Genomic DNA, 12,326 nt, shown 5'->3' on the forward strand with positions numbered 1-12,326 from the left:
TTCTTTGGAGAAGTGTCTGTTCATGTCTTCTGCCCATTTTTTGATGTGATTATCTGTTTTTTATGTGTTGAGTTTGAGGAGTTCTTTATAGATCTTGGGTATCAGCCCTTTGTCTGTAGTGTCTTTTGCGAATATCTGCTCCCATTCTGGGGGTTGCCTCTTTGTTTTGTTGACTGTTTCCTTTGCTGGGCAGAAGCTTTTGATCTTGGTGAAGTCCTAAAAGTTCATTTTTGCTTTTGTTTCCTTTGCCTTTGGAGACATATCTTGAAATAAGTTGCTGTGGCCAATGTCGAAGAGTTTACTGCCTATGTTTTCCTCTAGGATTTTGATAGATTCCTGCTTCACTTTGAGGTCTTTTATCCATTTCGCGTTTATCTTTGTGTATGGTGTGAGAGAATGGTCGAGTTTCATTCTTCTACATGTAGCTATCCAATTTTCCCAGCACCATTTATTGAAGAGACTGTCTTTTTCCCACTGTATATTTTTTCCTGCTTTGTTGAAGATTATTTGACCATAGAGTTGTGAGTCCATATCTGGGCTTTCTACTCTGTTCCACTGGTCTATGTGTCTGTTTTTGTGCCAGTACCATGTTGTTTTGATAATCACAGCTTTGTAGTAAAGCTTGAAATCAGGCAACGTGATATTCCCAGTTTTTTCTTTTTCAACATTTCCTTAGCAATTCGGGGTCTCTTCTGGTTCCATACAAATTTTAGGATTGGTTGTTCCAGCTCTTTGAAAAATGCTGGTGGAATTTTGATCAGGATGGCCACGAGAGAGTATGGACTCCCAAGAAACAAACTGAGGGTTTGGGAGGGGAGGGGAGGTGGGGTAATGGATGAGCCTGGTGGTGGGTATTAAGGAGGGCACGTATTGCATGGAGCACTGAGTGTAGTGCATAAACAATGAATCTTGGAACACTGAAAAAAAAATTTTAATTTAAATAAATAAAAATACAATATATTTTTAATAATACAATATTGCTGGGGTGCCTGGGTGGCTCAGTTGTTTAAGCGACTGCCTTTGGCTCAGGTTGTGATCCTGGAGTCCGGGTATCAAATCCCACATTGGGCTCCCTGCTCGGCAGGGAGTCTGCTTCTCCCTCTGGCCCTCCCCCTTCTCATGCTCTCTCTCTCTCATATTCTCGCTCTCTCTCAAATAAATAAATCTTTAAAAAAATAATAATACAATATTGCCTGTATTTATTCTTCTGTCCATTAGATCTCCACGGCTTATTTACTACTCATTGCATGTTTGTACCCTTAAGTACCATCACTTTTATCCCCCCAGTCCCTAGAAACCACCACTTTACTTTCTTTGTTATAGGTTTAGTGGTTTTAGATTCTGTATATAAGTCGTACCATCCAGTACTTGTCTCTGACTTATCTCACTTAGTATCAACTATTCAAAGTCCATCTGTGTTGCAAATTAGAAAAATATCTTTTCTTGTGACTATTCCTCCATTGTGTATATGTACCACATCTTTTTTTTAATCCATTCGTCCATTGATGGGCGTTTGGGTTGTTTCTACATGTTGGCTCTTATAAATAAAACTGTAGTAAACATGGGAGTGCATGTATCTTATCAAAATCCTGTTTTCATTTCCTTTGGGTATATACCCAGAAATGGAATTGCTAGATCGTATCGTAGATCTATTTTTTCTTTTTTGAGGAGCTTCCATGTTTTCCATAGTGGTTGGACCAATGTACGTTCCTGCCAACAATGTATAAGGGTTCCCTTTCACCACATTCTACAAGCTCCTGTTGTCTTTTGTTTTCTTGATGATAGCCATTCTAACAAGTGTGAGGTGATAGCTCATTGTGGCTTTGATTTGCATTTCCCTGATGATTAGTGATGTTGAGCATCTTTTCATTTGTCTCCTCATTTTGATTTGGAGGAACATTTATTTAGTTCTTCCTATTTTTTAATTGGATTATTTTTTGTTACTTTTTTAAAAAAGATTTTATTTATTTGACAGAGATCATAAATAGGCAGAGAGAGAGGAGGAAGCAGGTTCCCTGCTGAGCAGAGAGCCCGATGCGGGACTCAATCCCCGGACCCTGAGATCATGACCTACGTCAAAGGCAGAGGCTTAATCCACTGAGCCACCCAGGCAACCTAATTCTTGTTACTAAGTTGACTGAGTTCTTGATATTTTTTGGACATTATCTCCTTATCTTATATGTAATTTGCAGAATTTTTCCTTTGTAGGTTTATTCATTTTGTTTCTTTTGCTGTCCAAAGCTTTTGAGTTTGATATTGGTCCCATTTATTGCTTTTTTCTTTTATTGTTTGTGCTTTTGACATCCCGCCTCCAAAATCATTGCCAAGACCAATACTGATGAGCTTTTTTCCCATATTTTCTTATAGGAGTTATGGTACCATCTCTTAGGTTGAAGTATTTGACCCATTTCTAGTTAATTTTTGTGAGTGATGTGAGATTGGTGTCCAGTTGCACTGTTCTGCATGTGTGTGTCCAGTTTTTCTTAGCACCATTTGTTGAAGAGACTCCTTTCTCCATTGAGTATTCTTGGCTTTCCTGTTGAATAGTAGTTGACCAGATATGCTAGGGTTTAACTTTCTATTCTTTCTATTCTGTTCCATTGGTCGATGTATCTATTTTTAGATATGTGTTAACTGTGGTAGCTGTGTTAATATCAGCTTGAGTTTGTCACATATGGGTTTCTGTTTTGTTTTTGTTTTTGTTTTTGTTTAATTATTTATTTTTTTGACAGAGAGCAAAAGCAGGGGGAGTGGCAGTCAGAGAGGGAGAAGCAGGCCTCCCTGCCAAGCAGTGAGCCCAATGTGGGGCTCGATCTCAGAACTCTGGGATCGTGACCTGAGCTGAAAGCAGACACTTAACTGACCGAACCACCCAGGCGCCCCATGCTTTCTGTTCTGTTCCATTGATCCACATGACTATTTTTGTGCCACTACCATACTGTTTTTTATTACTATGGCTTTATAGTATAGTTTGAAATCCAGAGGTATGATACCACCAGCTTTGTTCTTTTTTCTTAGTATTACCTTGACTATCCAGGCTCTTTTATGGTTCCACACAAATTTTAGGATTGTTTCTTCTATTTCTGTGAAGAATGTCTTTGATATTTTGATGTGTATTACGTTGAATCTGTAGATTGCTTTGGGTAGTATGGACATATTAACAGTATTCTCCTCATCTATGAATATGGATGTCTTGCCATTTTTGACTTGATTCTTTCAGAAAAGTTTTGTAGTTTTCATTGTATGGATTTTTCACATCCTTGGTTAAGGTTCTTAACTGTTTTATTATTTTTGATGTTATTGTGAATAGGATGGTTTTATCTTTTCAGTTGCTTCATCATTAGTGTAAAGTAGTGTAATTGATTTCTGCCTGTTGATTTTGCATCCTGCGACTTTACTGAAATTGCTGATTAGTTCCAACAGTTGTGTTGTGTGTGTGTGTGGTGTTTACTGATTCTTTGGCGTTTCTATACTGATCTTTCTCAGTTTGCAGTGAGGTTACGTCCCAATAAATCCATCATTAAGTTGAAAATATCGTAAGTCAAAAATGCATTTAATACACCTAACCTACCCAACATCACAGCTTAGCCTAGTCCATCTTTATATTAGCATACAGTTAGGCAAAACCATCTAATACAAAGTCTGTTTTATAAAAAGTGTTGAATATCTCCTGTAATTTATTGAACCAAATGGTTTGAATGGGTGTAGAGTGGTTCTGAGGTATTGATTGTTTACCCTTGTAGTTGTGTGGCTGACTGGGGGCTGCAGCTGCCACTGCGTGGCATAATGAGAGAGTATCATACATGTGCTTAGCCCAGGAAAAGATCTAAAATCAAAATTTGAAATGTGGTCTCTACTGAATGCATATCACTTTCACACCATCGTAATGGATGCCTTTTATTTCTTTGCTTCGCTAAATTTCTCCAGCTAGGACTTCCAGTATTGTATTAGATCTGAGTGGTGAGAGTAGGCATCCTTGCCTTGTTCTTGATCTTAGAGGAAACGTTTTCAGTTTCCTTTCCATGAAGTATAATGTTAGTTTTGAGTTTGTCAAATATGCCTTTATTATGTCGAGGTATGTTCCTTGCATACCCAATCTGTTAAGGAGATCATGAAAGGATGAATTTGCAAATGCTTTTCCTGCATCTACTGAGATGGTCCTGTGATTTTTCTTTTCTTTTTTTGATGTTATCTTTACATTTATTAATCTGTGTGTGTTGAGCTATACTCACATCCCAGGGATAAATTCCACTTGGACATGGTGTGTAGTCTTTTAATGTGTTCTTCAGTTCAGTTTTGCTAATATTTTGTTGAGAATTTTCACATTGTATTCATAGGGATATTGGTTGATAGTTTTCCTATGGTGTCCTTATCTGGTTTGAGTATCATAGTAATGCTAGCTCCACAGATTGAGTTTGGAAGTGTTCCTTCCTCCTCGATATTTCCAGAGGTTGAGGAAGGTTGGTGCTAATTCTTCTTTAAATATTGGTAGATTATTCAGTGAAACTGTCTGGTCTGGGAGTTTTCTGTGTTGGAAGTTTTTCTAATTACTTGTTCAATTTCTCTCCTCCTTATTGGTCTGTTCAGATTTTCTATTCTTGATTCACAGTGTTGATAGGTTATGTGTTCTAGAAATGTATGTTTCTTCTATGTTATATAATTTGTTGGCATATAATTGTTCATAGTAGTCTGTTATGATTCACTGTATTTTTATAGTATCAGTTGTAATGTCTTTTTTTCATTTCTAATTTGGAGGGTTTTTTTAGTCTAGCTAAAGGTTTGTCGATTTTGTTTATATTTTCGAAGAACCAGATCCTTGTTTCATTTATCCTTTCTATTGTTTTTCTGCTATTTTATTTATTTATAGTTTGATCCTCATTATTTCCTTCCTTCTGCTAACTTCGGGCTTAACTTTTCCTTTTTCTGGTTCCTTGAGGTGTAAAGTTAGGTTATTTGAGATCTAATTTCTTAACATAAACGCATTTATTGCTATCCCCTCAGAACTGCTATGTTGCCTCCCACAATACTTGATCTGTTGTGTTTTCATCTGATTAGTTTCAAGATAATTTTTTATTTCCTTTTGGTTTCTTTTTTAACCCATTGGTTGTTTAGAAGAATGTTTAGTTTCCACATATTTTTATATCTACTCACTTCCTCTCACTGATTACTATTTCATGCATTGTGATCAGATAAGATACCCGGTGTGACTTTCATCTTCTTGAATTTGCTAAGATTTGTGACCTATCCTCCTATCTATCCTGGAGAATGTCCCAGGTGCACTTGTGAAGAATGTGTATTCTGCTGCTGTTGGATAGCAGGTTCTGTAAATGTCTGTTAATTCCATCTATCCTAAGGTGTGATGTGATTTTATCTTTCTTTGGACAATCTATCCATTGCTAATACTGGGTACTGACTTCCTCTACAGTTGCTATATCGTTTTTAGTTTCTTCCTTAAGATCTATTTTTTTTTTAATTATTTATTTTTGCAAGAGAGAGCAAGCACGCACAAGCAGGGAAGGGGCAGAGGGAAGGGGAGAAGCAGACTCCCTGCCCAGCAAGGAAGCTGGACATAGGACTCAGTCCCAGAACCCTGAAATCATGACCTGAACTAAAGGCAGACGCTTAACCAACTGAGCTACACAGGTGTCACCCCCAAAAGATCTATTATGGGTTGTTTAATACATGTTCAGTGCTCCGTTGTCGAGACTGTATATATTTATTATTGTAATATCTTCTTGATATATCGACACACCCCTTATCGTTTATATAATGACCTTCTTTGTACCCTTTTTGGCTTGAAATCCATGTTGCCCGATATGAGTATGGTTACACCAAACTTTTTTTTTTCTTTTTTGGCTTGCAGTATTGTCATCCATTCTTTCATGTTGAGCCTATGAATGTCTTTAGAGCTCCTATTAAGCAGCACATAGTTGGCTCTTGTGTGTGTGTGTTGTGTGTTTTAAGATTTGTTTTTTTATAATAAAGAGATATATAATAGAAAAAAATATATATATTATTAAATAGATATATATTATCATATATATTTTTTTCTATTATATATTTTATTTATAGATATATAATATAAAATAGAGCATGTACACGAGCTGGGCTTGAGGGTTACAGGAGGGGCAGAGAGAGAATCTCAGACCCACCCCGGACCCACCCAACCCAGCCTAGAGTGCAGAGCTGTTTATGGGACTTGATCTCAGGACGGAGATCATTACCTGAGCCAAACCAAGAGCTGAACACTTACCAAGTGAGCCACCCAGTGCCTGGCTCTTGTTTTTTTTAATCCACCCTGTTTACTTTGCATTTTGATTGGTGAGTTCAGTCCATTTACATTCAAGGTGATTATTGTTATGTGAGGACTAACTACTGCCATTTTATCGTGGTCTTTTGGTTATTTTATCTCTCTATTGTTTCTTTTTTCTTGTTTCTACCTTTGTAAATTGGTCGTTTTCCATAGTGATTTGCTCAGTCTCCCCCCTTTTTATGTTTTGTGCCTCTGCTCTAGATTTTCGCTTCATGGTAACCATGAGGTTTACATAAAACATCTCACAAAGTAGTCCTTTTTCTGCTGATAGCACTCTGTCTTCATTTACCACAAAGGTTTTATCCTTTGCTGTTACAAATTATCTATTTTTGGCGGGGGGTGGGGGGCGTACCAAATACTTTGAAGGAATGGTACAAATGAAAGAAGTAGATGTTTTGGTACAACTTACAGAAAAGGTAAAGGTAAATATCTCTTTTATGTTATGATTTTGTTACCAAGTTACAGTACCTATAGTTACTTTCAATGCTCTTTTCCTTTATGCTCTAATGCGAGTTTAATAGTATTCTAAAAAAAAAAAAGTTATAGTAAAGCAGTTATAGCATTATTACTTGCCTGGTTAATCAGATGGAATTTTGCGTACTTTCATCTTTTTGTTTCTTTGCTTGAAGAGTTCCCTCCAATACTTCTGTTAAGGCAAGTCTAGTAGTGGTGAACTCTTTTAGCTTTTGTTTGTTAGGGAAAGCCTTTGTTTCTCCTTCATATCTGCAAGATAGCTTTGCCAGGTAGAGTATTCTTAGCTGGCAGTTGTTATCTTTCAGTATTTTGAATATGTCATTCATCTCTCTCCTGGCCTATAGAGTTTCTGCCGAGAAATCTGCTAATAGCCTACTCGGGGACCTTTGTAGGTTACTGTATATTTTTTCCTGGGTAGCTTTAAAATTCCCTCTTTATTATTGACTTTTTTTTTTTTTTTTAAGATAGATTGATTTGACAGAGAGTGAGTGAGTGCAGACTCGCACAAGCAGGGAGACTTTCTGGCAGGCGGAGGGGGAGGGAGAAGCAGGCTCTCCGTGGAGCAGGGAGCCAGATGCAGGGCTCAATCCCAGGACTTTGGGATCATGACCTGAGCCAAAGTCAGACATCCAACTGACTGAGCCATCCAGGCGCCCCTATTACTGACTTTTGACAATGTTAATATAATGTATCTTGGAGAAGGTCCCTTTGCCTTGAGACAAGAAGGTGTTCTATTAGCTTCGTGGACTTATATATCCAGTTGCTTCCTCAGGTTTGGGAAGTTCTCACCTATTATTTAAATGCACTCTCTGCTGCCTTCTCTCTCTCTTCCCTTCTAAGATACCCATTATTCTCTATTGGCATTTCTGATGGAGTCAGATAGTTCTCATAGGTTATTTTCACTTTTTTAAATTCTTCTGTCTCTTCCACCTGAATCATTTCTATATTTCTGTTCTCAAGCTTGCTAATCCTCTCTTCCATATGATCAGCTGCATTTCCAGCACATTCTAATGCATTTTTCATCCCATTTATTGAGTTCTTCAGCTCCAGAATTTATTTCTATTTTAGAATTTCAGCTTCTCTGATAAAGCACTTCTATTTGTTAATTTTATTCCTGTGAGCACCATACTGCCATTTGGAGTTTTCTTACAGTTCTTTGAATTTCATCATAGCTGCTATTTTAAATTACCAGTTAGATTGTAATATTCCATATCTTTGGGTTCCATTGCTGGAATTATTTTTTTATGATAACCATATTCCAGTGATTTTTCACAGTGTTAGATGAGACGTGCCCCTGCCTCCACATTTGAAGTTGTGAACACTTCTTATTTAGCCAAGGCTTTGTTTACTTTGATTCTAACAGTTCACCAGGTTGGTAGATGGGGGGTTTTCCTTTTGTTTTCCAGAAGATGGGGCTATAGCACAACTTTTTGATTTTTGTTACCAGCACTGACTTCCTGCTAAGGGTTGGGAGCATGAAAAAAGCAGAGGAGTGGCAAAGTGGGGGTTGGTATGTACTTAGCACTTGGGGCTTGGGTGTACCCATGGCCAGGTGGGGGGATCTTCAAGTGGGAAGGGTTCCAGAGGTTTGTGGGCCAGGCTTTTGCCTCTTGCCCCTTGGGGCATAGAGAAGGAGATGCTTTCCTTCAGTTCTCTTTGTCTGCCTACTTCCCTTTAATTTGCTCCCTCCAGCCACTGGGGTCTTTTCTCAGGGTACCTGGTCCCTCCAGCTGCAGTGCCCGTCAGGCAGACCACCCCCCACTCACTGCCTTACCCCTCTACCTCCTCTGCCAGAAAGGTTGTGCTGGCTCACTGCAGGCCCAGCTGCTGCCTTCGCTGCCATCCCTGGCCACCGCTGCCAGCTCCCCCGCCTCTTCCACGGTCTGGTCCACCCACTTTAGGGAACACAGATGGAGGCATTTCTTGGGCATCCTGGTACCAACGCAGTGCAGAGGCGCTGTGTCTTTTTTGTTGTTGTTGTTGTTGTTGTTGCTTTTCCCCCTTCCGGGGTATGTATGTCCAGTTAGTTGTAAAACAGAGGGAACAGAAGAGGAATGACTCACAGCACCATGATGCCGACATCACTCCCAAATAAAATTTATTATGAAAATGAATTTATCTTTTTTAATGTAGCCCTGCAAATTTAAACTTGTATATGAAGCTTTCATATTTCTGAGGGAGGTTTTTCAACTTTGGCCCCACTAATACTTAAAGCTGATAATTCTTTGTGTGGGCATCCATCTTCCTCCCTAGAGGATGTTTAGTGGCATCCCTGGCCTAGCTCTTCTAAATCAGCTTCCCACCCAGTGCAGGAGTGCCTTTTTGGGCCATGACAGAAAGAGATCATTCAGCCTCTGTTTAAAACCTTTACCTAATAAGAATCTCTTCCTTATCATTTTTGTATTCTGTATTATAACTGTGAGACAGACTTTTATATCAGCATCTTCTAACTTCCACCAGTGGTTCTAGTCGTCATCATTTGTGTAGTATAGATTATACCAAGTTCTTTTTTTTTTTAAAGGTTTTATTTATTTATTTGACAGACAGAGATCACAAGTAGGCAGAGAGGCAGGCAGAGAGAGAGGGAGGAAGCAGGCTCCTCACTGAGCAGAGAGCCCGATGCGGGGCTCGATCCCAGGACCCCGGGATCATGACCTGAGCCGAAGGCAGAGGCTTTAACCCACTGAGCCACCCAGGCACCCCAGACTAAATTTTTAAAAGTAATTTTTCATATTGACTCCTCCAACATCAACCTCCTTCTATCTTCCAAAAGAAAATAGTCCAAAACTTAAAAAAAAATGTAATGTCTGTAGCCTTTATTGCACTGAAGTCAAAATGAAGACTTTTTTTTTAAAATCCTGCATTGCATTTCTGTGATTCTGTTACACTTAATCCATTCACTTGAGTTCCTTACTCTGTGGGTAAATCTCAGTTACAAAAACCATGCACTTTTCTTTCAGCCAGCTCTTCCCCAAAGCTTCACAGTCCCAGCTTCTCAGTTTTATAACAATAAGTCTTAAAAGTAGCGGAGGATATTTGGTGTCAAACCAGAGTGTTTCATGATGTCTCTGTAAATTGAGGAGCGTACCAGATGAGAGTAGAGAGTGTGAACATCCACAGTTCTACTCTGAACTGGGGTCCAGTCCCAACTTTTTAAAAAAAGAATGCCCCTTATGGTGGTATAGTGTCGTTATTCACAGGACATGGTTTTGGGGCACCTGGCTGGCTCAGTCTGTGGAGCGTGCAACTTTGATCTCCGATTGTGAGTTCAGGCCCCACTTTGGGTGTAGAGATTATATAAAAATTAAAAACTTTAAAACAAAAAACAAAAATACCTGGCTTTTATGAACTCGTGAGAGATGCTTATCTGTTAGGTATTGTCTAAGTATAATTTGTCTTCATCAGGAAGAAGGTCAGAGTATCTTCTCCAAATCCTTTGCCTTCCTGGACCGCCGTGCCCTGCAGCCCCTTCCCCAGCCCGGCTCACTTTGACCCCATCCTCCACTTCCAGAGATGCACACAGTCTGCTTTGCTTTTTTCTGAAAAGAACATAGAGACTTAGATTTCCAAACTAATTGACATCCTTCCTTATTCTTCCAGTCTGTTTTGGACAGGATTATGTTACCAACTGCTGGATTATACTACATGAAATGAATACTTTACATAACTGATACTCAATTCCCAGCTCAGAATCAGTTCTGATACTGGTTAGTCTGAAGCCTTACTTCCTTATTCCCATTGTCCTTTTATTGGAGGGCTCTAATCTCATAATCCTATTGTCCTGTGCTTTCCTTGTTTTCTTCCTCCTCTTCTCTCTCCTCCCTTTAGGGTTCCTCAGTGGGACTCACCCAGAGGTTAGGTCACCGTGTTTACACTTAGTGACTTTCGGAACCAGGGCTGGCACCAGGGTGAGGCAAGTGGGGTATATAGACACAAAAGTGGAGCAGGCATCTGTGCTCATGGCTTTGCGGGTGCCAATCCTGTGTTTGTTAAATGTCCTGGAGTCCTAGAATTTTAGTATTTGGATTATTATCAGAGATGAAAAAGTCCTGATGTATTTATAAAAACTGACCTTTAAAAATGTTACATCACTCTTTTAAATATTGTCCAGTGGAACCAAATACCGTAGAGGCTTGAATGCAAGAGCAAGCTGTTCCTTAAGAGTTGAAAAGTTTATAGTCCATTTGCTCCTTTAACTCATATTTCCATTCCATATTTCTTATGGAATATTATCCTTAACTTTTTTAATCTTTGAAGCTCTTTTATTGATTATCATACTTTGCTATCGCAAAAATACATACAAAAATAAAAATTTGATAGCATATATCCCATAACCATAAGATTTTAATAATGAAAGTTTCTCTGCATCAAGTTATTCTTCAGAGTATTAATATATGAGTGATCAAAATAACAAGCATTGCCAAATTTATGAAAATATTAATATAGAAGGTAAAATGTTACTCATAAAATGAAATTTTTTCAGTTGGGTTTAGATATCAGAGAATGTCCCCTATTGTTAGATTGTGACAGGATTTTTAGTAATGATTATTATTTTTTAATAGATTTAAGGATTAAGAAACCTTGCTCATATTAATAGACAGATGGGAGTAGGAGTTTGGTGGGTTTTTTTTTTTTTTAAGCATCTAGCAATATCCTTCAGTTTTTTGACCCTTTCCCAACTGTGTACCAAAATTCAGATAGCAATGTATTTTTTTTTTTAAAGATTTTTTTTTATTTATTTATTTGACAGAGAGAGATCACAAGTAGACGGAGAGGCAGGCAGAGAGAGAGAGAGGGAAGCAGGCTCCCTGCTGAGCAGAGAGCCCGATGCGGGACTCGATCCCAGGACCCTGAGATCATGACCTGAGCCGAAGGCAGCAGCTTTAACCCACTGAGCCACCCAGGCGCCCCAGATAGCAATGTATTATCAGAAATATTTTTTATGATCCATAAGTTGACAACTCAATTAGGACGTCTTCAGTGTCACTACAAACAAAAATTTGGAAAACTTTAACTTGTGAAACATCTTGTTAGCCTCCACTGACGTCCTAGGTGTCTTGGTCTTTGGGAAAGGTAGCCAGAGCAGCTTTCCCAGGGCATGTAATTTTTGCTTCACGTAGCTCTTTCCTCTTACTCACATACACTTTGTAACAATGTGAAGGGGCTGAGAAAATGGAAATATTTTTCGCTGAAACACCTGTGTCAATATAATAACTTTCATATTAGCATGAGCTGTAAAATGTTTCCCTCAAAGACACAGATTCAGCTCGTTTGCTTGATGGGAGGGCCTGCCACACGGCCGTGGAGCCGGACTGCACTCTGACACAGCCCAGGTCAGCTGTCAGGAGTGTGATGTTATTTTGGGGGTCAGATAAATATGTTAGTATATGTCACTGTGACAGCTGTCCTACTCTTGAGTTCTAAATCTAAGACTGATACGGACCTAGATACAATCTGGAGCGTTGCCGCAGCTGGTGCATTGTTAATACTGCCTTGAGAGACAGGGATCAGAAACAGCAAAGTAGTTAAACAAAACCTA

At 38.9% G+C, this 12,326-nt stretch overlaps 1 protein-coding gene across 1 annotated transcript in view; it reads left to right on the forward strand.

Moving 5' to 3' along the window:
- The window catches only part of OSBPL1A (oxysterol binding protein like 1A), a 237,375-nt gene that overhangs the window by 198,045 nt on the left and 27,004 nt on the right, over window positions 1–12,326 (forward strand). The window lies entirely within an intron of this gene.

This window comes from Lutra lutra, chromosome 12, assembly GCF_902655055.1.
Source record: "Lutra lutra chromosome 12, mLutLut1.2, whole genome shotgun sequence".
In the NCBI taxonomy this organism is placed as follows: Eukaryota; Metazoa; Chordata; class Mammalia; order Carnivora; family Mustelidae; genus Lutra; species Lutra lutra.